We start from the raw sequence: 25,438 nt of genomic DNA on the forward strand, positions 1-25,438 counted from the left end.
TATTTCTTATTTCCTAGTGGTAAGAACATTACAGTTGATCCTAACACTTTGAGTTCCAACTTCTTTACCTCCCTCCCTCTCCACCCCTTCCCTTTGGAAGGCAAGCAATTCAATATAGGCCAAATCTGTGTAGTTTTGCAAATGACTTCCATAATAGTTGTGTTGTATAGGACTAACTATATTTCCCTCCATCCTATCCTGTCCCCCATTACTTCTATTCTCTTTTGATCCTATCCCTCCCCATGAGTGTTGACCTCGAATTGCATTCTCCTCCCCATGCCCTCCCTTCTATCATCCCCCCACCCTGCTTGTGCCCTTGTCCCTCACTTTCCTGTATTGTGAGATAGGTTTTCCTACCAAAATGAGTGTGCATTTTATTCTTTCCTTTAGTGGAATGTGATGAGAGTGGACTTCATGTTTTTCTCTCACCTCCCCTCTTTATCCCTCCACTAATGAGTCTTTTGCTTGCCTCTTTTATGAGAGATAATTTGCCCCATTCCATTTCTCCCTTTCTCCTCCCAATATATCTCTCTCTCACTGCTTGATTTCATTTTTTTTTTAAGATATGATCCCATCCTCTTCAATTCACTCTGTGCACTCTGTCTCTATGTATGTGTGTGTGTGTGCATGTGTGTGTGTGTGTAATCCCACCCAGTACCCAGATACTGAAATGTTTCAAGAGTTACACATATTGTCTTTCCATGTAGGAATGTAAACAGTTCAACTTTAGTAAGTCCCTTATGACTTCTCTTTGCTGTTTGCCTTTTCATGTTTCTCTTCATTCTTGTGTTTGAAAGTCAAATTTTCTTTTCAGCTCTGGTCTTTTCATCAAGAATACTTGAAAATCCTCTATTTCATTGAAAGACCAATTTTTCCCCTGAAGTATTATACTCAGTTTTGCTGGGTAGGTGATTCTTGGTTTTAGTCCTAGTTCCTTTGACTTCTGGAATATCCTATTCCACACCCTTCGATCCCTTAATGTAGAGGCTGCTAGATCTTGTGTTATCCTGATTGTATTTCCACAACACTTGAATTGTTTCTTTCTAGCTGCTTGCAATATTTTCTGCTTGACCTGGGAACTCTGGAATTTGGCCACAATGTTCCTAGGAGTTTCTCTTTTTGGATCTCTTTCAGGCGGTGTTCTGTGGATTCCTTGAATATTCATTTTGCCCTCTGGTTCTAGAATCTCAGGGCAGTTTTCCTTGATAATTTCATGAAAGATGATGTCTAGGCTCTTCTTTTGATCATGGCTTTCAGGTAGTCCCAAAATTTTTAAATTGTCTCTCCTGAATCTATTTTCCAGGTCAGTTGTTTTTCCAATAAGATATTTCACATTATCTTCCATTTTTCCATTCTTTTGGTTTTGTATTGTGATATCTTGCTTTCTCACAAAGTCCTTAGCCTCCATCTGTGCCATTCTAGTTTTGAAAGAACTATTTTCTTCAGTGAGCTTTTGAATTTCCTTTTCTATTTGGCTAATTCTGCTTTTGAAAGCATTCTTCTCCTCATTGGCTTTTTGAACCTCTTTTGCCAATGGAGTTAGGCTAGTTTTCAAGGTGTTAATTTCTTCAACATTTTTTTGGGTCTCCTTTAGCAGTGAGCTGATCTGCTTTTCATGCTTTTCTTTCATCTCTCTCATTTCTCTTCCCAGTTTTTCCTCCACCTCTCTAACTTGATTTTCAAAATTCTTTTTGAGCTCTTCCATGGCCTGAGCCCATTGGGTGGGCTGGGACACAGAAGCCTTGATTTCTGTGTCTTTGCCTGATGGTAAGCATTGTTCTTCCTCATCAGAAAGGAAGGGAGGAAATGCCTGTTCTCCAAGAAAGTAACCTTCAATAGTCTTATTTCTTTTCCCTTTTCTGGGCATTTTCCCAGCCAGTGACTTGACCTCTGAATATTCTCCTCACACCCACCTCGCCTCCTGATCCTCCCAGCCAGCGTTTGGGGACTGAGATTCAAATGCTGCTTCCAGCCTTAGGGCTTTTGGCGGGGGCAGGGCTGCTATTCAGTATGAGATTATGTTCAGGTGCTGAGGTCTGGGCAGGGCCGCCTCTCAGGCTCAGTTCCCTCAGGGGGTTTATGCACAGACCTTCCACAATGGATTCCGGCTCCTGCCCGCTTGGGGAGCCCCTGTCTGCAGCCACCTGTCAGCTTCTACCTCCCGGGGGGGCCCGAATCATGGGGGCACCCCACTCCCCTCTCGACCTGCCAAAGAGACTCTCTCACTGACCCCCATCACCTGTGGGTGGAGGGACCCACGCGGCAGCTGGAGATCCCATCCCTGAAGCCTGCTTGGATCTGTATCTCTCGGTGCCGCGGCCGTGGCTGCAGCAGGTCTGGGCTTGGCTCCGCGTCAGCAGCGCAATGGACCTTTTGCGAGAGATTTGCAGGTCCCTCTGTGGGTGGAGGGACCTGCGTGGCTGCTGGAGATCCCATCCCCGAAGCCTGCTTGGATTTTTTCCTCTTGGTGCCGCGGCCGCGGCAGGGCTGCACTCAGCTCCCAGTCCCAAAGCCCAGTCCGCAGCGCGAAGGACCCCCCGTGAGAGGTTTGCAGGTCCCTCCGGAACAGAAATCTCCCTCACTCCAATATTCCGTGGCCTCTGGGTGCAGAATTTGCCGTGAGTTACTCCCCTGTAGCCGTTCTATGGGTTGTGGGTTCGGAGCTATGTGTATGTGCGTCTTTCTACTCCACCATCTTGGCTCCGCCCTTAAGAAATTTTTTTGCCCGTATGGATATTTATCCATTTTCTGTCAGAGATAAGGAGCTTCTCATGATGGGTGAAAATATTCCTCAAATTGCCTGCCATCTTCCAACACTGAATTCCGGTCTCTCTTGGCGACTGGTGGGGAACATTTTTCCATAGCATTATCAGTTGGATTGCATTTTTCAATGAAATAATGTTAAAAATGATGGTTAAATTTCTAAGCGGATGCATAAATACCAGTATCATCCACAGGGTAGTTGAAATAGAACTGCATTCTGAGTTCTAAATAACTGACCTGGAAATCGACTTTGGGAACACACATTGCTTCTAAGTTGGGTGACTGCATCTGTGCTTTGTAGTCACTGTTCATCCTCCTCTTTCTGGCTTCCAAATAATGTTTTGTATTCACCAATTTGCTCAACAGGAAATGTCTTCATGGCACTCATTCAGCTTTGTAATCCTCTCCTAGTTTGTAAAATTAGGAAACATTCAGCATTATTTGAATTTCTGAATTCTCTTTCATAAATTGGATCATCATGATCAGATCCAGGGATTATTGATCTGGGGGCAAATTCAGTAATGAATGAGAGAATGAGGAAGCAGAGGATTAGGGGATTCACTGATACAAGAAGAGGGGTCCCAACCAGTCTGGCTCATGCCCATGAAAGGATTGGGGAGGGGAGAATAAAGTGGAAGATGTCATACCCACAGTGGAGGAACAGGGAGGTGTCAGCCTGGGGCTCTTACACTGAATGATGTCACATGCTAGCAGAGGAGATATAGTCCCTGTGGAAAGGGGAAGATCATGTGCAACAAGATAGCAGTCCTTGGGGGAAAGCCCTGGTAATCTTATTCTAGTAGTAGCTTTGACCATGTTATAATAAAAAGAATATTGCATGGCTTAGTCAGGTAACTTGGGTTCTAAGAAGCCTCAACCAAGCTGTGTGAATTTGGGCAAAGTCACCTCATCTTTCTCTTATTAAATATAAAGGGTATGTCCAAAGTCTTAGTGTACTTTTAAGCTTTAACAACTTAATCTATGTGTGTATATATATATATATATATATATATATATATATAGATACATATATATTTAATATAATGCTAATAGCTATCATTCATGTAGCACTTTAAGGTTGGCAGAACACTTTACAAATATCATCTCATTTGATCCTCACAACAACCCTGGAAAGTTGGTGTTATTATTAAACTCATTTTACAGATGAAGAATCTGAGGCACACAGAATAAATGATTTGTCTAGGTTCACATAACTAGCGAGTGTCTGAGGCTGGATTTGAACTCTGGTCTTCTTGACTCCAAGTGCAGTACCACTTATGGCATATAGGTGTGTATGTATATATGTGTATATATGTATATGCATACATCTACACATATGTATTTAATTCTAAATAATTAAAAAGCTTTTTAAAAAGAGAAGAAGCTTGGGACTAGTTTGTGAATAGCTTTAATTGCCCTTTAATGCCAAACAGCAGTCTAAGCTTCACTGAAGGAAGCAAATGATTATAAAAGATTGTGGTGAGAAGAAGGTATATATATATATAGGCATGCATTAATGTTTTTGCACGTTCCTTTCAAGAAGAAAGGACATCTAGGTGAGGCAGTGGATAGAATACTTAGACTACAGTCAGGAAGACTCCTCTTCTTGAGTTCAAATCTAGTTTCAGAGAGTTACTACCTGTGTGACTCTGGGCAAGTCACTTCACCCTGTTTGCCTCAATTTCCTCATCTGTAGAATGAGCTGGAGAAGGAAATGGCAAACCGCTCCAGTATCTTTGCCAAGAAAATCTCTCTTCATTTCTCAGAAACCAGAGAAGGACTTACATCCTCAGGAAGAATTGTCAGCGTGTCAGCCGCCGTTTTGGCCAAACCACAGCTGCCGGGCCTTTTGGCTAAATGCTTATGCTTTTCTATTATTACAACATTTATTCTGTCCTTGGGATGTGCTGTATGTATAAGTTTGGAGTGGCTGAACCTAGGAAAAGGGCATATCAAAATTTCCATAGAAGGTATGATGCTGTGAAAGCCTTTGAAAGAAGATGAATCAAGCTGGCATATTTCAGTATGTAAAACCATGATGAAATATACAGGTTTCAGAGGCTTGAGGACCCTGCATATTTATTATTGACCTGCTTTTCTTGTGCACTAATATGAAATACGTGCACACTGGCTGTGGAATAGTATAACTTGATAATACACAGTTAATGACCTATGTGTGGAAACTTAACAAAAAATCTCTTTTGGGGTCATGAAGATCCTGACAGCACTGAGAAGCCTGAACAACCACGACTCATAAAGAACCACAGCTAGATTTTTGTAGACCCAAACTAAGAGAAGTGCTTCAGCTCTAGAAAATTGGAGGTACACATATATCAAATATACACATGGCCATGGCAAGTATTTTTCCGTGTATTTCTATTTCTGTGAAGGTACTGTTAGAATGAAAGCACTATGGAGCACACACCACAGGCCCAGGCCTCTGCTGAGGGTTGGAAGGAATGCCGAGGAAGCACAAAACTCCAGCTTCCTTATTGTGGAGAAGGTTACAAGCCAGTGAGAACAAATTAGCATGCAGCTCAGGAGCTAAGGCTAACCTAGGGCAGGGCTGCTAGAATCTTACTACAGAGCACAGAATTTAGAGAATACTTACAGCACTTGAAGACATTGATAACATTAAAACAGCCAAGCTTAGCACTCAGCAAGATTAATTAATTTTAAGAGTGATTAATTATAACTAACAGGTGACTGCTTAAAATTCTTCCTTCTTCCCACTCCTCAACCCCAGAGCTGTGAGGGGCCCACTTGGTGTCGTTCAACCAAGCACTGCTTCTACAACTGAGAGGTAACGTGTTATAGTGACCAGAATGTTGGATGCAAAGTTAGGAGGATCTGAATTCTAATTTTGCCTCTGATAACCTAAGAGCTGCGTGATCATGGGCATCACTTAACACCTGTGGACCTCAGTTTCATCATGTGGAAAATGGAGATAATTTGTTGTTGTTTCAGTCTCCACCAGTGGGTTGCACTGAAATGTAAATGAGATGATGCATGTAAAATATTTTTATAGACTTTAAGACCTCTAATAAATGTTCATCATTGTTGCTAATACTATTTATTATATTATATTTATTCCAGACCCAGAATTTTCTAGATTTGGTTCTGGCTGAACTGTATGGTTCTTTAGTTAAGTGGAAGAGAAGTTTGAAAAGGGAAAAGTGACTTCATGGAAGACACTGGTCAAATCTTGAAGGATGGATTGTATTTAAATAGATAGGAAAGAGTAAAAGGGCCCCTTTGGAGTGAGGGAGAGTTGGGGGCTACAGGCACATAAAAGAAGAAGCAAGGAATGTGTTTGAAATGAATTTTTTAATCTCTAAAAATAGTTGACTAGGTAGGGTGATGATTCATCACAGGGAACCTTGAAAGCAAAGCTGAGAACTCTTATATGATTTCATATGCCCTGAAACTCGCCGCCTTCCAATCCTTGGGTGTCCATGTCCAGAAGACTAGATTAATAGTGATAGTGAGAAGCATTGAAGAAGAGATAGATAACTTAAAAGATGAGATTTGACCTAAATCTATTTAGCATATTTCACACAGCATGACGCTTAAATCCTGAGCTATTTCCCATTTATCTTTGATTCTTTTAGACTCTGTGCCATAAGATATGGTGAAGAAAAGGTCATTTATAAAAGTAATAGGTGTGCTCTGCAATGGGATATTGAGAATCTGAATAGTGGGTCAGATTTTCTCCTGATATATCCAATAATTTATAAATATATGATGGATAAAATAATTGTATTTAATATTTCTATCCACCTACTAAACATTGTGTTTTTTTAGGTAACCTTATGAACATATACAAATGGAGGAAGGAGAGAATCTAAATTAATGAAAAGACTGAATTATAGAATATTTAAAAGGAAAAATCATTTTCTTTCTTTTCAAGTATAAAAATTTAGAACAGACCAATGAGTTTTGCAAATCACTTTTTGGGAACTTTGCTTTAATAAAGTAGGTGGGAAAAGATCTATGATTTCATTTATTCCAGATGAGGAAAGACCCTCCACCAATGCAAGTGATTTCAGTACCTTCTCTTCGACACATGATCGATAAGAGCTGCTTGGAGCACCAAGAGGCTAAATGACTTCTATGAGCTCTCATGACCATTATATGTCAAAGGCAGAACTTTAACCCTGGTCTTCCTGGCTCTGGAGTTAGCCTTCTCTCTACTATACCAGCCTGCTTTGGAATAAAGAACAGTGATTTTTAATTAGCTTATAGGGAAGCAGGTAGTGTAAAATTGATGGAGGATATTAGCAAGTGAAAGGAGTTGAGTTTCCAGCTTTCTTGTACTCATCATTAATCAATCAATCCAACAAATGTTTATTATGCTATTAGGTATCTACTAAGGGTCAGCCTCAGCCACTGTTCTAGGCACTGGGTCTACAAAGACAAAAATAAAGCATCTTTAGATGCTTATATCCCATTTGGGGAAGTCTCAATACTCACACACGAGTGTATTCAAAACAAATACCATATAAATGCAAGTTATATCTACAGATCACTGAAGTTCTCCTTTAAAATGAACTCCACCTGGGATTTTAGTTCTAAAGTCATTCCTGATGGTGACTAATCAAGAATTCATCCCTCTATTTTCAGTTCAAAAGATGTACTTTAGGTCATGGGATCATCATTTTGAGAGCTGCCAAAACAGTAAGCACCATCTGGCCCAAACCTGCCTTTTTATACAGAAGGCCTAGAGATGGTAAGAGACTTCTTTAGGCCAATAAAAGACAAGATCTGGGAATTAAATGTAAGACCAGAACTTGAACTTTGAATTCAGTACAAATTCTTTCTCTCCTTCAACTCTTCTCAGGTAGAGATTGTAAAACCCAGAGTGGGAGAATGGAGACCACAGGAGTTCATGAGAGACCACTCACCTAAGTTAAATGCAACTTTCTCTTTAAAGAATCAAGCCCAAAATGATGTCTCCACTTTAGTTTTTAACAAGCAAAGCATGTTCCATGCTGGACTCACAAAACCTACTTCTCCACTCCCTCCTCTTTTCTCACTCAGGGTTGGTCTATTAAACATTTAACAATCAGTTCTATAGAAAAAAATGTATTGCAACACATTTTTATGCTTAATCTGCATTGTTAACATTTTTTCCATCATTTGTTCAAGTCTACAGAATCAAGAAAACTATAAATCAAGCCCTGATTTGTAGCCTTTGCTGAGTTCCACAGTTCTCACAGTGAAAATTTAACAATCAGTTCTCTGGAGACGGATAGGATGTCTTCAGCACATTCCTGCCTTATTTTCTGATTTCTGTTTGAGCTTCATGAATTATCCTAACTCAAGTCTTCCATGTTATACACTCTCTACGTTTAGTTCAACAGGTGTTTGTTTATTGTATTTTATTATGCATTTATACTTTTCCAGACGCTGTGGTATATTTTGGACATATAAAGACACAGATATATCTGTCCCTGATATAGTCTGAGAGGGGAAGACACATGAATTATTATTTTTAAAGAGGAAAAATAAATATTAAGTGCTTAGTGGGGAGGGAGTAATACCTACTCTGTGCCAGGGCAGCTAGCTGGCACCAAAGTGCATAAGGTGTTGGGCCTGGAGTCAGGAAGACTTATCTTCCTGAGTTCAAATCTAGCCACAGACACTTACTAACTGTGTTTGCTTCAGTTCATCTGTAAAATGAGCTAGAGAAAGAAATGCAAACCTCTCTAATATCTTTGCCAAGCAAACTCCAGATGGAGCCATAAAGAGTCAGATAAAACTGATATCGACCGAAAGACAACCACCAAATGCCAGGCACTCTGCTAAGTACTTTATGAATATTAGCTCATTTGATCCTTGCAACTTCTCTGGGAGATGAGTGTTATTGCTGTCTGAATCTCATAGTTGAGGAATCTGAACCAAACAGAGGCTAAAGGAAAATTAGGCCAAGATAGACCTAATTGAGAAGATGATCCTTAAGCTGAGGATCTGGAGGACTTAGATATTTCAAGAGATGAAGGTGAGCATGTCAGGTGGAGAAAACAGCGAAAGTAAAGCCACTGAGGTTAGAGACGATAGTAGGTCACTTTGGCTGGAGCACAGAGAGTGTGAGAGGGAGTAATGTGAAATAAACCTGGAAAGATAGATCAGAGCTAGGTTGTTCAGGGCTTGCAACTCCAATAGAAGATTTTGTATTTTAGCCTAGAGGTAATAGGAAGGACTGAAGTAGTACTGTCTGACTGTGCTTTAGGAATCTCAGTTTGTTAGCTGGGTAAAGGATGGCTTAGAAAGGGATAAGACTAAAGATTGGGAGACCAATTAGGAGAGAGTAGGGATACTAACTGCAATAGTCCAGGTAAGAGGTGAAAAGGGCTCTGAACTCTGGTGATGGTGATGTGAGTGGAGAAAAGGACATAAATGAAAAAAAAAAACTTGGAACTTACAAGACTTGGCAAGAAATTGGATATGGGAGAGGGGAATAGGAAGAGGCAAGGATCAAGGTTTGAGGATGATTCTGAGGATATGAACCTGAGTGACTGAAGTGATACCTATGTACTTGACAAAAGTGAGAGAGGAAGAGTGGGTTGAGAGGGAAAAGTAATTCATCCTGCTTTGGCCATGTTGTGGGAAATTGTTGGGGAAAGATGGTTGTGGGAAAGCCAGATCTCCTTAGGCAAAATGCCCTACTCTTCTTTGTTGACATGTCTCCTTTCTATTGACCTCCCTGCCTTCCTATAAGTCCAAGGTAAAATGTCACCTTCTACAGGAAGTCTTTCCCAATCTCCTTTTAATTCCTGTGCCTTCATTCTCTTGATAATTTTCTATCTAACACACACACACACACACACACACACACACACACACACACACACATACATATCTTGCTTTGCATATATTTGTTTGCATGTTGTATAATTTGACTCATTAGATTATAAACTCACTTCAGTCAAGGATTGTCGTTTGCTTCTTTCTATATCCCTAGCACTTAGCAAGTGCCTGGCACATAGGTGGTGTTTAATAAACGCTTGTTGGTTGATTGATTCAAATCCTAACCCTTCCCATCTACTCAGCCTGACCATCTCCACACCACCTCTCCCCCTTTGCTGGGAATAGATATCATTCTCCTTCCACTGGTATAGTCAAAAGAATGTCCAACTTGGAGTGCGAGTACCAGGGTTCAAATTCAGGTTTGCTTCTTATTACCTTTGTGACCTTGGATCAATCACTTTCAGCCCCAGTTTCCTCATCAGTAAAATGAGCTAATTATATTAGATTATCTATGAAGTCTCATCTGGAGCCCAATATATGATCTTATCATTACATTCTCTCCCATCTCCCTCTTTTGGAATCTTGCCCTTTCCTCAAAGCCCAACCTGGGTACCATCTCTTTCCTGAAACCTTCTGAGCCACCTCCTTCCCAACTCCCAGCTGAAAGTAAGTGTAACAGACCTTTCCTGGTTTCCCCCACCCCAGCCCCCACCCTCTGATATTACATTCTTTTAATATTGAACACAAAGTCTGCAATGTCCTCCCAATTGGTTTCCATTCTTCCAGACTCTTCAATTTAAAAATCAGTCCTCCCTACTGTTGCCAATTCAATATTCTTAAAGCCTTTTGTTGTTTTGGAAAGTAAACATGAAGCTTCCCTGTCATGGGATTTCTAAATTCCCCTTATTCCCTACAGGATAAAATCTAAACTCCTTTGTTTAGTATTGAAAACCCCTCTGAAATTTCACTGCAACCCATCTTTCCAAACTGATTTCATATTTTCTCTCACTGTCTTCAGCACTTAATATTTTTGTAAATAGTATTTTAATTTTTTCCAATTATGGGTAAAGATAGTTTTCAACATTAATTTTCTATAAGATTTTGAATTCCATATTTTTCTCCCTCTTTCACTCTCATCCCTTCTCCCCCAGATGGCAAGCTATCTGATATAGGTTATGCATGTGCATTTATGTAAGCATAGTTGTACATGAGTCATGCTGTGAAAGAAGAAACAGAAGAAAAGGGAAAAGTCACAAACAAAAACCCAACCAAAAAAGTGAAAATCGTGTGCATCAAACTGCATTCATGCTCCATAATTCTTTCTCTAAATGTGGATAGCATTTTCCATCATGAGTCTTTTGGAATTGTCTTGAATTATTGGATTGCTGAGAAGTGCTAAGTCAGTCATAGTTGATCATTTTATGGAAAGTTTCATTTGTTTCTATCCTCTCCAGTGTTTTTAATAGGAATGGGTGCTGTATTTTATCAGAAGCTTTTTCAGCACCTATTGAGATAATTGTATGATTTCTGTTGGTTTTATTATTGATGTGGTCAATTATGCTAATAGTTTTTTTTCTAATATTGAACCAGTCCTGCATTCTTGGTATCTACCTGGTCATAATGTATTATGATGGTGATAAATTGTTGAAATCTCTTTGCTAACACTTTATTCAAAATTTTTGCATCAGTATTCATGAGGGAAATTGGTCTATAATTTTCTTTCTCTGTTTTGGCTCTTCCTGGTTTAGGTATCAGTACCATATTTGTGTCACAAAAGGAATTTGGTAGGAGTCCTTCTTTGCCTATTTTTCCAAATAACTTATATCGTATTGGAATTAATTGTTCTTGAAATGTTCGGTAGAATTCACTTGTGAGTCTGTCTGGCCATGGAGATTTTTTTCTTGAAGGTTTGTTCAATTTCTTCTTTTGAAATCGGGTTATTTAAATATTTTATTTCCTCTTCTCTTAATGTAGGAAATTTATATTTTTTGTAGGTATTCATTTGTTTCACCAAGATTGTCAGATTTATTGGCATGCATTTGGTCAAAATAACTCCTAATTATTGCTTTAATGTCCTTCTCATTGGTGGTGAATTCTCCCTTTGCATTTTGATTCTGGTCATTTGATTTACTTCTTTCTTTTTAAAAACCCAATTAGCCAAAGATTTGCCTATTTTATTGGTTATTTTCATTAACCCAGCACTTAGCTTTTTTTTTTATCAGTAAAATAGTTTTCTTAATTTCAGTTATATTAGTATCTCCTTTGATTTTAAGTATTTCTAATTTGGGACTTAATTGGGAATTTTTAATTTGTTCTTTTTCTAGCTGTTTTTTTAATTGGATGCTCAATTCATTGATTTGCTCTTTTTCTATTTTATTCATGTAAGTATTTAGAGGTACAAAAATTTCCCTAAATATTGCTTTGGCCACATCCCATAAAATTTGGTACGTTTGATATTATTATCATTCTCTTTGATGAAATTATTCTTTCTAAGATTTGTTGTTTGAGTCACTTTTTCTTTTGGATTAGATTAGTTAGTTTCCAATTAATTTTAATCCATCTTTTCGTGTCCCTTTCAACATGCAATTTTTATTGCATCATAATCTGAAAGGGATTGCATTTAATATGTCTACCTTTCTGCATTTCATTGTGATGATTTTATGCCCTAATGCAGGGTCAGTTTTTTGTATAGCTGCCATGTACCAGTGAGAAAAAAGTTCTGTTTCTATCCCCATTACTTTTCTCTAGAGGTCTATGATGTACAACTTTTCTAAAATTCTATTCATATCCTTAACTTCTTTCTTGTTTATTTCGAGGTTAGATTTATCAAGTTCTGAGAATGGGAAGTTGAAGTTTCCTACTAGTATAGTTTTGCCTTGTATTTCTTCCTATAACTCACTTAACTTCTCCTCTGAAAATCTGGATGCTATACCACCTGGTGCATTTAGTATTGATATTATTATTTCATTGTCTGTGGTATAATTTAGCATGATGTAGCTTTCTTCATTGTCTCTTTTCATTAGATCTATTTTTGCTTTTGGTTTATCTAAGATCGAGGTTACTACCCCTATTTTGTTATTTTACTTCTACTTGAACAAAGTAGATTCTGCTCCTGCCTTTTACCATTACTCTGTGTATTTCTCTTTGCTTCATATGTGTTTCTTGTGAACAACATATTGTAGGATTGTGGTTTTTAATACATTCTGTTTCTGCTTCCATTTTATGGGAGAATTAGTTCTATTCGCATTCATAACTATGATTACCATGTAGTTACCTTCATCCTATTTTCCACTTTTATGCTTTTCTCTTTCTCCCCTTTCACCTTTTCCCTCTTCACTAATGTTTTACTTCTGACCACTACCTCCCTCAATTTACCTTCTCTTTTATCAGTTCCCCATTTTTCTTTTCTTTTCCTCTTCCCCACCTACAAAGACAGATTTTTTTTTGCCCAACTGAGTGTGTATGTTATTCCCTCTTTGAGCCAATACTGAGGAGAGTAAGGTTCAAATAATGCTCACCCATCTCCATTCTTTCCCTCTACTGTAATTGGTCTCTCATGCCTCTTCATGTGATAAAATTTAAGCAATTCTTCCTTCCTTTTCTTCTTCCAGTACAATCCTTTTTTAATCCTTTAATTAATTATTTTTATCATCACATCAAAGTCAACTTATGCCCACATACTCTGGCTAAGAATACTCCTTCTAACTGCCCTAATAGAGAAACAGTTCTTAAGATTTACAGGTATCATCATCCCATATAGGGATATAAACAGTTTAATTTTATTGAGTATCATGGTGTTGTTTTTTTTTTCTTTCCTGTTTAACTTTTTATGCTTCTCTTGGATCTTGTATTTGAAAATCAAATTTTCTGTTCAGCTCTGGTCTTTTCATTAGGAAAGTTTGAAATTTGCCTATTTCATTTAAGATCCATCTTTTCCCCAGAAATATTATGCTCAATTTAGAAGAATAGTTGATTCTTGGTTATAATCCATGCTCCTTTGCCTTCTGGAATATCATACTCCAAATCCTCTAGTCTTCTAATGTAGAAGCTGCTACATCCTGTGTAATCCTGACTGTGGCTCCTTGATATGTGAAGTTTTTCTTTCTGGATTCTTGAAGTATTTTCTGACCTGATAGTTCTAGAATTTGGCTTCAATATTCCTTGGGGTTTTCGTTTGTGATCACTTTCAGTAGGTGATTGGTGGATTCTTCAAGGACTATGTTACCTTCTGGTTGTAAAATATCAGGGCAGTTTTCCTTGATAATTTCTTGAAAGATGCTGTCCAAGCTCTTTTTATTTTATCACAGCTTTCAGGTAGACCAATAATTCTTAAATGATCTCTCTTGGATTTATTTTATAGGTTAGTTGTTTCCCCAATGAGATATTTTTAATTTTCTTTTACTTTTTCATTCTGTAGATACCATTTGACTGATTTTTGATGTCCCATAGAGTCATTAGCTTCCACTTGCCCAATTTCAATTTTTATGCATTATTTACTCCAATTAACTTTTGTACCTCCTTTTCCATTTGACCAATTCTACTGTTAAAGGAGTTGCTTCCTTCAGTGGATATTTTTTTTTTAGGTTATACATGTACAGTTATGTGAAATGCTTCCTGAAAGTCATAATGTGAAATACTAACTATATTTCCCTCCATCCTATCCTGCCCTCCATTTATTGTATTCTCTCTTTTGACCCTATCCCTCCTCAAAAGTATTTACTTCTAATTATCCCCTCCTCCCATTTGCCTTCTCTTCTATCATCCCTCCCCACCCCATCCCCACACACCCCACACAACTCTGCTTATCCACTTCCCTCCTACTTTCCTATAGTGTAAGATAGATTTTCATACCAAATTGAGTTTGCATGTTATTCCCTCCTTAAGTCAAATGTGATGAAAATAAGGTTTGCTCTTTCCCTCTCACGTCCCCCCTCTTCTCCTCCACTGAAAAAGCTTTTCCTTGCCTCTTTTATATGAGAGATAAATTACCCCATTCTATTTCTCCCTTTCTCCTTCAAATATGCCTCTCTCACACCTTAATTTTTTTTAGGTATCATTTCTTCATATTCAGCTCACCTTGTTCCCTCTGTCTGTTTGTCTGTCTGTCTATTTATCTATCTACCTATCTATCTATCTATCTATCTATCTATCTATCTATCTATCTATCTATCTATCTATCTATCTATCTATCCATTTATCTATCTATCTGTCTGTCTGTCTGTCTGTCTGTCTGTCTATCTATCTATCTATCTATCTATCTATCTATCTATCTATCTATCTATCTATCTATCTATCTATCTATAATTCCTACAACTACCCTAATACTAAAAAAAGTTTCAAAAGTTGCAAATATTATCTTTCCATGTAGGAATGTAAACAGTTCAACTTTAGTAAGTCCTTTATGATTTCTCTTTCCTATTTAACTTTTTATGCTTCTCTTGATTCTTGTATTGAAAGTCAAATGTTCTATTTAGCTCTGATCTTTACATCAAGAATGCTTGAAAATCCTCTATTTTATTGAATGAATATCCCCCCCAAGTATTATACTCAGTTCTGTTGGGTAGGTGATCCTTTTAATCCTAGGTCCTTTGACCATGTGAATATCACATTCCAAGACTTCCAATCCCTTAATGTAGAAGCTGCTAAATCTTGTGCTATCCAGATTGTGTTTCCACAACACTTGAATTGGCTCTTTCTGGCTGCTTGAAATCTTTTCTCCTTGACCTGGGAGTTCTGGAATTTGGCTACAACATTCCTAGGAATTTTTCTTTTGGGATCTCTTTCAGGAGGCGATTGGTGGATTCTTTCAATATCTATTTTGCCCTCTGGTTCTAAAATATCAGGGCAGTTTTTCTTGAAAAGTTTTTGAAATTTGATGTCTAGGTTCTTTGTTTGATCATGACTTTCAGGTAGTTCAATAATTTTTAAATTGTCTCTCCTGGATCTATTTTCCAGATCAGTTGTTTTTCCATTGCAATATTTCACATTGTCTGCTATTTTTTCATTCTTTTGGTTTTGTTTTATAATTTCTTGATTTTTCATAAAGTAATTAGCCTCTATCTGCTCCATCCTAATCTTTAAGGAATTCTTTCCTTCAACGATCTTTTGGATTTTCTTTTCCATTGGGCAATTCTGCTTTTTAAAGTCATTCTTCTCCTCATTGGCTTTTTGAATCTCTTTTGCCATTTTGGTTAATCTATTTTTTAAAGTGTTATTTTCTTCAGTATTTTTTGGGTCTCCTTTAGCAAGCAGTTGACTTGTTTTTCATAATTTTTCTTGCATCACTCTCATTTCTTTTCCCAATTTTGCTCTACTTCTCTTACTTGATTTTCAAGATCCTTTCTGAGTTCTTCAGATGGCCTGAGACCTTTCATATTTTTCTTGGTGACTTTGGATGGAGGAACATTCACTTTATTTTCTTCTGTTTGTATATTTTGGTCTTCCTTGTCACCAAAGTAAGATTTTATAGTGTGAATCTTTTTCAGATTTTTGTTCATTTCCCCAGCCATTTACTTGACTTTTGAGCTCTTTGTCAAGGTAGTTAGCTGCTTCTAGAGAGGTGGGGTGTGTACTGTTAGCCACTAGATCCCTCCACAATTTGTGAGCTTAAAGTTCCAGAAACAGTCACTATCTCTGCCCCTGCTCCTGCTGTGACTGTAGTGAGTTCCTCCACTCCCTCTCCCCTATCCTGCCCTGGGGCTGAGGCCCGAGAACCATACTCTCTCACACAGGACCCACAGGTTTTTTCCACTGACCTTCCAATTTGTTCTTGGCCATTTGGGGTTGTGAAGTCTAGAAACTGTCACAGGTGCAAGAAATTCTGTTCCCCCAGGCGTACTTAGGTCCTATCTGTGCTGGTGAGGCCCAAGCTGGATTGTGCACTGCTGCCATGTGTCATGATAGACTCTTCCTGTCAACCTTCTTGGCTGTCTTGGGTTATAGATTTGCTTAATTTCATCATTCTGTGTGTTCTGCAGCTCCAGAATTTATTTAGAGCCATTTTATAGAGATATTTGGCTGAGCTTGGGGGAGAGCTCTAGCAAGTCCATGCTGTTACTTTGCCATTTTGGCTCTGCCCTACCAATTCCAATTTTTAAGGAATTATTTTCTTCAGTCAATTTTTGTGCTTCCTTTTTCAAACTGTTGACTCTTTGATCATAATTCTCTTGCAAAACTCTCATTTCTTTTCCTAAGTTTTCTTCTACCTCTCTTCCTTGATTTTTAAAATCTTTCTCTGAGTTCTTCCAAGAGGACATTTTGTGCATGAGACTAATCCATATTCCCCTTTGAGGCTTCACATATAGACATTTTGACATTGTCTTCCTCTTCTGATTTTGTGTTTCAGTCTTCCCTGTCACCGTAGTAGCTTCTATGGTCAGCATTCTTTTTTTGTTTTTTGCTCATTTTCTGATGTTAAGCTCTGCTCCTGGTTCACAGGGGGACTGTACCAACCTTCTTGTACTGGGGTCAAAGGGCCTGTACCAGGACCTCTGGGACTGGCAGCTTGCCCACTGAACTAGGGTAGCCCAGCCTAGTCAATCTAGTTGTGCCCTGAGTTCCAAGACTGGCAGTTTTCCTACTGTACTGGGACTGGGGGACTCACAATTGGCCTGTTGAAGCAAGATTGTGCTACCTCAGTTGCTGATATGTGGTGTGGCTAAGAGCCTCCTGCTGCCTTGCCCAGACACTTCCTGCACTGGACTCTTCTCCCCTTTTACCCAAGTGAGACAGACCTTTCTTGATATCATTCTAAGTTATCTTGGGCTGGAAAATTGTTTCACTCTGTCCCTTTGTGAGTCCTATCACTCCAGAATTCTTTTAGAAACTTGATTTAATGTTGTTTCAGAGGGAAACTGGGGAAAGCTCAGGCATCTTCTTGTCTTCCCCTCACTATCTTCTCCAGTACTTGTATATAGTAAATACTTTAAAAAAAATGCTTGATGAATTCAATGGAAACCCTATCTTTAGTCATTTCTTCTTCAAATGTCTACAGGATTCATTGCAATGTACCAGATAATCTTGTATTTAGTAAACTGGTAGTAAAATGTTGAAATGAGGCAGAAAGCAGTTTTTAAAAAATTGATGATAATTATGGTATACCCTGGTGATGTCAGACTAAAGCTTGTAAAAATTTAACATTTCATCTGGGTTTAAATTTGTCCTTTCAATTCCTGCTTGATCTGTTTTTAAGGCATGTTATCTATGCATACATGTATGTAGTTAGTATGTATGCATGTATAATATATTTAAAATAATCCTGTTTTAACTAATGTAGTTGCTACTTTCTTATGTTATTATAAAACAGTGCTTCAGCTATCTGCCTGCTGTTTTCAGACATCTGTCCCTCTTGAAAGTACAGTAAAGTGATTGCCCTTTTTAGGAAAGGAAAGAGGTTGAGGAAAGGCTTTGACCTGCCTTCAGCAAATCCAGGATGAATGTGAATGGCATCTTTGTGTAACCTTGTCTTCTCACTCATGACTTTTCAATATTTGTGCTGAATCAAAAGTCTCTTACCCACACACTAATAACTATGCCTTTCTCTTTGGATAAAACTGATATTACAACCCAGTGATTTAGGCAAAGTATATATTTAAGTAAGTATGATTTAAGCAAAAAGGCTCATCTTGGAAAGAGGAAGCAGTTTCCAAAGGATCAATACAGAGAAGGGGATCATAAATGATGCTTTTATTCCTAAAAGACTCACCCATTGAACTTCAATGACAGTTCTAAGAGCCCATCAATGACATATTTACAAAATCTAGTGTTATGAGGGGTCTCAGAGGTCATCTAGTCCAACCCCTTAGGCAACTAGGTTGCACAATGGTTAGAGGGTTGTGACTGAAGTGAGGAAAGCCCAAGTTCAAATCTAGCTTCAGATATTAACTGTGAGATGCTAGGCAAGTCACTTAACCTATTTGACTCAGTTTCTTCATCTGTGAAATAAAGATAATAGTAGCAACTACTTTCTAGGGCTGTTGTGAGGATTAAATCAGATAATATTTATAAAGTACTTAATAAGTGGTTGTTTCCCTTCTTCCCTTCATTTTATAGATGGAACTATAGGGCAGCTAGGTGATGCAGTGGATAGAGCACCAGTGCAGGAGTCAGGAGGACCTGAGTTCAAATCTCACCTCAGACATTTGACATTCACTAACTGTGTGACCTTGGGCAAGTCACTTAAGCCCAGTTGTCTCATCCTGGTCATCTGCAGTCATCCTGATGAATATCTGGTCACTGGATTCATATGGCTCTAGAGAAAAAGTGAGGCTGGTGACCTGCACAGCCTCCCTCACTCAAAAAAAAAAGTCAAGTGCAAGTCATGTCATTATTTCTCTGATGGCATGGTCTTCTTTGACAATGAAGGATGAACACACACATAAATGGAACTATTGCCCAGAGAAATTAAATAACTTGGCTGAGGGCATGAGATAGAAGTGGTAGAACTGGGATTTGAACCCAAGAACTCCCTATTTCTGTAGAATTATTGAGGGCTTCCATTTTTCCATAATGGAAAGAAGAATGGATTTGAATTGAAGAGCCAAGTATAAATCTTGCTTCTTCCAACTCTGTGACTTTGGACAAACCACATGACCTGTCTGGGCCCCAGTTTCTTTATATGTAAAATGAGTAGATTAAGCTAAATGACCTCTGAGATCCCTTCTCATCCTAAATTTATGATGCTATGATCATGTCCCTTTGTTCCAAGCATCAAAATCTCTTCCCTATAATAATAATAGCAGCTCGCATTTATAGATTGTCTTAAAGTTTACAAAGTCAATTACATATATTATTTCATTTGATTTTCCCTGCAACCTAGGGTAGTAAGTACTATCATTATTCCCACCTCTTACAGACAAAGAAAATGGGCCTCAGAGTGATTACTTTTTGCTCATGCTGCTTAGTATTTGAGACAGAATTTGAAAACAGGTCTTCTTGATTCCAAGGTGACCATTCTTCCTCTCTGCACAAATCCCATATGAATCCCCATTTTGTCAATATTCTCTTTGTTCTGGTTTGGTTCACTGATTCCAGAATAGAGTCACTTAAATACTCATGTATTTAAATATGTATATTTTATAATATAATATACTTAAATGCACACATATATGTATTATATATGTATATATATATATATATGTATATGTGGGAGGAGGGAGAGGGGTGGGGAAAGAAAGGAAAAGATGAACATAGAGAGACAGATAGAAGCTGAGATAGAGACAGAGAGAGGGAGAGAACCGAAAGCATGCATGACCTTTACTAAAAGAAACATTGAAATCTAATCAATGATAACCCCCAATCATCAGTATGCATCCTGAGTCTAAACCAGTTATGGAGAGAGAATACTCTACAGCAGATTGTTTAGAAACATAAAAATGAAAAGGTAAGGAAATATAAAGAGGATCAGACCAGAGCAGCAAAAGACAGTTAAAATTAGCTTTTATGGCTCTCCCACGTTGAATGAATAAATTCTGCAATGTATTTTGGGAGGATCAGGATTGGTCTCCTGTGTATGTTTCAAAATTAGCCTGTAGTTTTCCCATAAAGTTCATTTAAAACCTTTGCCACCATGGAGGAAATTGTATTTTATGTGAATGTTAGAAAATGAAGATGGAATATTAAGTAGGACCAGAATTTTAGAGCAAGAACCTGATGAAAATTACTGTATCTTAATCAAGATAACCCTAAAGGCAATGGTTGAAAACCCAGTGATCCAGCAAGGTGGAGGTCATTGTCCTGCCCCATACCCATTTCACAAAATAAGGATGCATTGACCCAGAGAGATTTAGTGATTTGTCTTAGGTCAAACAGCCTGAAGAAATCAAGGACCTAGTTATCCTAACGCTAACTAGAATGGTCTTTCTGTTGTACTGCCTCCCAAACTTCAGTCTATATTATACCCTTTCACATGTAGGGCCCCAGCATAGTTACTCCTTATTCAGGGTAATTCATTCACTCAAAATGACAGATCAAGAGTTCAGGTCTCTTTTTTTTAATGTTCAGCCAAAAGCACCAAATTAGTTCAAAGTAAGACATTTAATGAAATAGCATGGTAATTAGATTGGCAACAGATCATTTTCCAATTAAACCTAGGTCACATTCTTCTGCAAATATGTGTAACTACCATTAGTGGGGAGAATGAATGTGTATATGGAACCCACATGAGACTGATCATCACTGGTCTTACCATGTAGTATCTGCTAGTATGTTGCTTTTTGATCTCTATTGGTTTCAGCTGAGATAAGGAGTTCTCTTTATATATAGATAACTGATCATATAGTCACTACTGGGTATTATTCTATTTTCTGGATTTATATCTGCAGAGCCAGCCAAACCATCTGAGTTTTAGTCAGCTAGGGTATAGTGGTTAGATCCTCTGTAAGGGTAAACTGATACTTCTTTAGTCATACCTATCACAACCAGATGACAAAAGTTAGCTAAAGTACTCCCAGATTAAAATTAGATATTTACCTATTGTTTCTTATAGATGGAGAGAGATTAGATTTTCTGTTAGATTTATACAGGATTAGATACTGCTAGATAACCTCAAAGTCTTCTCCAGTTTAGCATGCAAATGAATTTTAGCCAGAACAAGAAGTAAGCTACTGAAGCAATGTCTTTGCCTCCCACCCATCTATCCCATGGTCTTATCTTTTCAATACATATTTGTCAGTAGTAAAGACTGATCTCCCCTGGTAGTCAAACTTCATTTTGAGCCCTTGATCTGAAGTCGGGATGACCAGAATTCAAATCCAGCCTCAGAAACTTACTAGCTTTGTGAACATGGGCAAGTCTCTTAACTTCTGTATGCCTCAGTTTCCTCATCTGTAAAAAAGGAATAATAGCTCTCTTCCTTTTCTCAAGATGGTGGAAAAAAGCTACTAAAGCAACCAAAGGAATAGAAGATCAGAAAGAAAAGAAAGGAGAACAAAAAGGAAGATATGGCTGAAAATGTGGTGAAAAAGCCTTGAAAGCATTGCAGTCAGAACCTAGTCTTGGCCAGAGGGATCAGTAAATACTCAAGGTATGCAACGCATTTCCAGAGAGCCATGTACAAGCAGAAATACACTGCACCTTGATTTAAAGGAAAAAGAAAGAGAAGATGCCTGCTAACATTTCAAAACCAGTTGGTGGTGATAAGAATGGAGGAACCCGGGTGGTGAAGATTTGTAGAATGCCTAGGTATTACCCTACTGAGGATGAGTCCAGAAAGCTGTTAACTCATGGCAAAAAGCCTCTCAGCCAGCATGGACAGAGACTTCAAGCTAGCATTACTCTAGATGCAACTCTGATCATGGTCACTGTCACCACAGTGGCAAGCGAGTGGCTTTCCTGAAGCAGCTGGTTAATGGCTTGCTACTAGTGACTGAACCTCTGACCACCAACTGTATTCCTCTGAGGACCCCTCATAAATTTATCATTGCCACCTCCACGAGGGTTTACCGTTAGTGTGTAAAAATTTCAATCCATCTTATTGATGTTTACTTCAAGAAGAAGAGGCTCTGTAAACCTAGACACTAAGCAGGAGGAATTTTTGACACAGTAAAAGAGAAATATGAGATTGTACAGCAGTACAAGGCTGATCAGAAAACAGTGGATTCTCAGATCCTGCCCCAAATCAAGAAAAATTCAAGAGTTATGTGTTCTCTCTCTCCAACAGAGTTTATTCTCACAAACTGGTGTTGTAAATACCTTGCAAAGAACTCTTATTAAAATATTTGGAATAGCTTTAAAAATAGCTTTAAAAAGGAGGAATACCTACCTCCCAGGGCTGTTGTGCGGATAAGATAAGAAAATATTGGCAAAATGTTTGTAAACCTTGAAATTTCATATATACACGTACATACACATATGACTGTAATGGCCCTTCACAAACTGTGAAGAATTAGATAAACGTCAAGTGGCGTCATTGTACAGTCAGAGCATACAGTGTCCACCTATCTTCCTCTGTAGGTCTGTAGATCAAGATACAGAATGTACCTTCAGAAAGTCAATGGCTTTCTCATTTTGCAAATTTGGGATATCTGCTCTCAATGAGTAAATTTGAAGAAGGCTGAGTGAGTAATGTAAGTTTCCCTAATCTTTTTTTGTGAGCTCCAGGCCTTCTACTGCCAAATTCCTGCCAACTGTCTCCACCTACATGCTCCTATGGCTTCTCAAAATTAGGATGTCCAAGATTTGAATTCATTCATAGTTTCCCAAAGTGGACCATACTGCCCCTGGGAGGTGCTTGAACAATCCTGTGGGGAGAGTGGGGTTGGGTATTTTTTAAAATGAGGCAGATTTAAAAAAAAAACAAATGTTTAAAGGTTAAAGAAAGTAGATTTCCAGCATGAGTGGAAGGGGAGGGGCTGAGCATTTTTTTTTTTTTTTGCAAAGAAGGTGTAGGCTAAATAATTTAAGGAACCTCTGACTTTCTTCAATTAAATCTGTCCCTTCTTCAAATACTCCTCATTCTACTGAGGGCAGCAGAAGTCTTCTGGGCACACCCAGGTGGTGGTGGTGATTTTCTCCTTTTTCTTCTTCTTCTTCTTCTTCTTCTTCTTCTTCTTCTTCTTCTTCTCCTTCTTCTCCTCCTCCTCCTTCTTTTTCTTCTTCTTTCCCTTTGACTTTAGTTTTTATTTCTTTCTAAATTACATGTAAACAAAAATTTTTAACATTTGATATTTTTTAATATTAAGCTCTGGTTTTCTTACCTTCCTTCTTCTCTTTCCTGCTTCTTGATGAGGCAAACAATTTGATATAAATCATACATACACAGTCTTGCAAAACATTTCCATATTAACCTTTAAAATTGTCTTGGATCATTATATTTCTGAGAATAAGTCATTCACACTTGGTCTTCATACAATATTGCTGTTACTATGTACAGTATTCTCCTGATTTTCTTCATTTCCCTTTTCATCAGTTCATATAAATCTTCATGGTTTTTCTGGAACCATTTTTCTCCTCATTTTCTTATAGTACATAATATTCCATAACAATCATATACCCCGACTTGTTCAGCCCTTCCCTGATCAGTGGACAATTCCACAATTTCCAATTCTTTCCCACCACAAAAAGAGCCGCTCTAAGTATTTTTGTTCGTATAGGCCCTTTTCCTATTTTCCCCCTCTGGGATACCAGCCTAGTAGTTGTATTGCTGGGTCAAAGGGTATGCACAGTTTTATAGACCTGTGGACATAATTCTGAATTGCTCTCCTGAATGGTTGAGGCCATTAGTGCATTAGTGCCCCAATTTCCCCTCATCCCCTCCTACATCTGTCATTTCTCTTTTCTGTCATATTAGCAGATCTGATAGGTGTGAGGAGATACTTTAATTAGCATATCTCTAATCAATAGCCATTTAGAGCAGTTTTTCCTATGACTATAGCTTTCATTTCTTATGAAAAATCAGGCACCTAGATTTTTAACAATGGGCTTCTTCTTGACCGCTTCCTTTCCCTCCCCGTCTGCTACTTGTATCTGATCAGTCACCACTTTTTGTCACTTACCTTCCTAACATCTTTTGCATCTGTTTCCTTCTCTCAGTTCACTGGGTCACCACAACCTTGGTTCAGACCCTCATCACCTCTACCTGAAGTGCTGCAGTAACCTCCCTTCTATTCTCTCTCCTCTCTGCTCCCTCCTACTCACAACTACCAAAAGCATATTCATAAAACATGTCTGACCATGCTACTCCTCTCCTCAAGAATCTTCTCTGTCTCCCTTTGCCTCTACGTTAAAATGCAAAATCTTATGTTTGGCTTTTAAAGCCTTTCATCGTCTGACTTCCAGCCCACCTTTCCACAGCTAATACCTCTTATTCCCTTCGATGCTCTCAGGATCCAGCCAAACTGGTATAGTCTTTGTTCCCTGAATTTGACATCATATCTCCTGCTTCCAAGTCTTTGAACTCCTTCCTCATTCCACCTTTTTGTTACTTTATTTCCTTTCAAGGTTCAACTCAGGGGTCATCTTCTATGATGTTCTGTCCTGAATCCTCTAGTTATTAGCACCATCTCCCTCTTAAAACTATCTCCTACACACCTATATCTATAGATATTTTATCCCCCCAGGAGCCACCTTCTTCATATCCCTAACACTTAGCTCAGTACTAGGCTGCTCTCTTCATTAGTTCCCTTGTTTTTATTCTTTCTCTAACCTGTCTTCCACACAGCTCCTCAAATCATCTTCCTAAAGTACATCTTTGACTATTTCACTACCATCTCACTGCAGGTGCTTAATCAATGCATGTTAAATTGAATTAACCTTGGGGCAGCTGGTGATATAGTGGTTAGAGCACTTGATCAAGATTTAGGAATATGAGTTCACATATGACCTCAGATACTTATAAACTGTATGATCCTGGGCCAGTCACTTCCATCTGCCTCAGTTTCATCAATCATGAAATGGGGATAATTAGAGCATTTATCTCAAAGAATTTTTAGGAGGATAAAATGAGATATTTGTAAAATGTGCCTGTTGCTATAAAATGCTGACTCCATTTCTTTCCCTTCTACTGTGCCCCATGCCTTCCAAAGGAATATAGATGGATTTACATCAAATTTACCGAGAATTATTTCAAATCACTTCCTTACCTAGAGAGACTGAGGACTTTCCACACATACACCTCCTGGATGTAAGAGGCCTGGATGGAATGCTTTAGCTGCTCTGGCAGCAGCAGGCAAATAAGATGGCTCTGGGGAGATTTCTGAAAATGGACTTGTGGCCAGAAAACGAATATAGCTCTCGTTATCTGCAGGATCTATGTTTTATCAGGAACAGAGGAAAAGGACAAGTCAAGGGGCAAGTGTGAATGGGATTAGTTCAGAGAGATTTTTTGTAAATAAATCATTCCAAGATTCTAGGTAGACTCAACATCTCCCTTGTGCAGGGAATGAATAAGCAGGAATTCAGACGGAATGCGGCATTTTGGAGACAGTAT

The 25,438-nt window shown here is 38.4% G+C and overlaps 1 pseudogene; it reads left to right on the forward strand.

Annotated features, from left to right (window-relative positions):
* Window positions 1-5,175: 5,175 nt before the first annotated feature.
* Window positions 5,176-22,032, forward strand: LOC140532277 (large ribosomal subunit protein eL6-like; annotated as a pseudogene).
* Window positions 22,033-25,438: the final 3,406 nt, after the last annotated feature.

Source organism: Notamacropus eugenii, chromosome 3, assembly GCF_028372415.1.
Source record: "Notamacropus eugenii isolate mMacEug1 chromosome 3, mMacEug1.pri_v2, whole genome shotgun sequence".
Lineage (NCBI taxonomy): Eukaryota > Metazoa > Chordata > Mammalia > Diprotodontia > Macropodidae > Notamacropus > Notamacropus eugenii.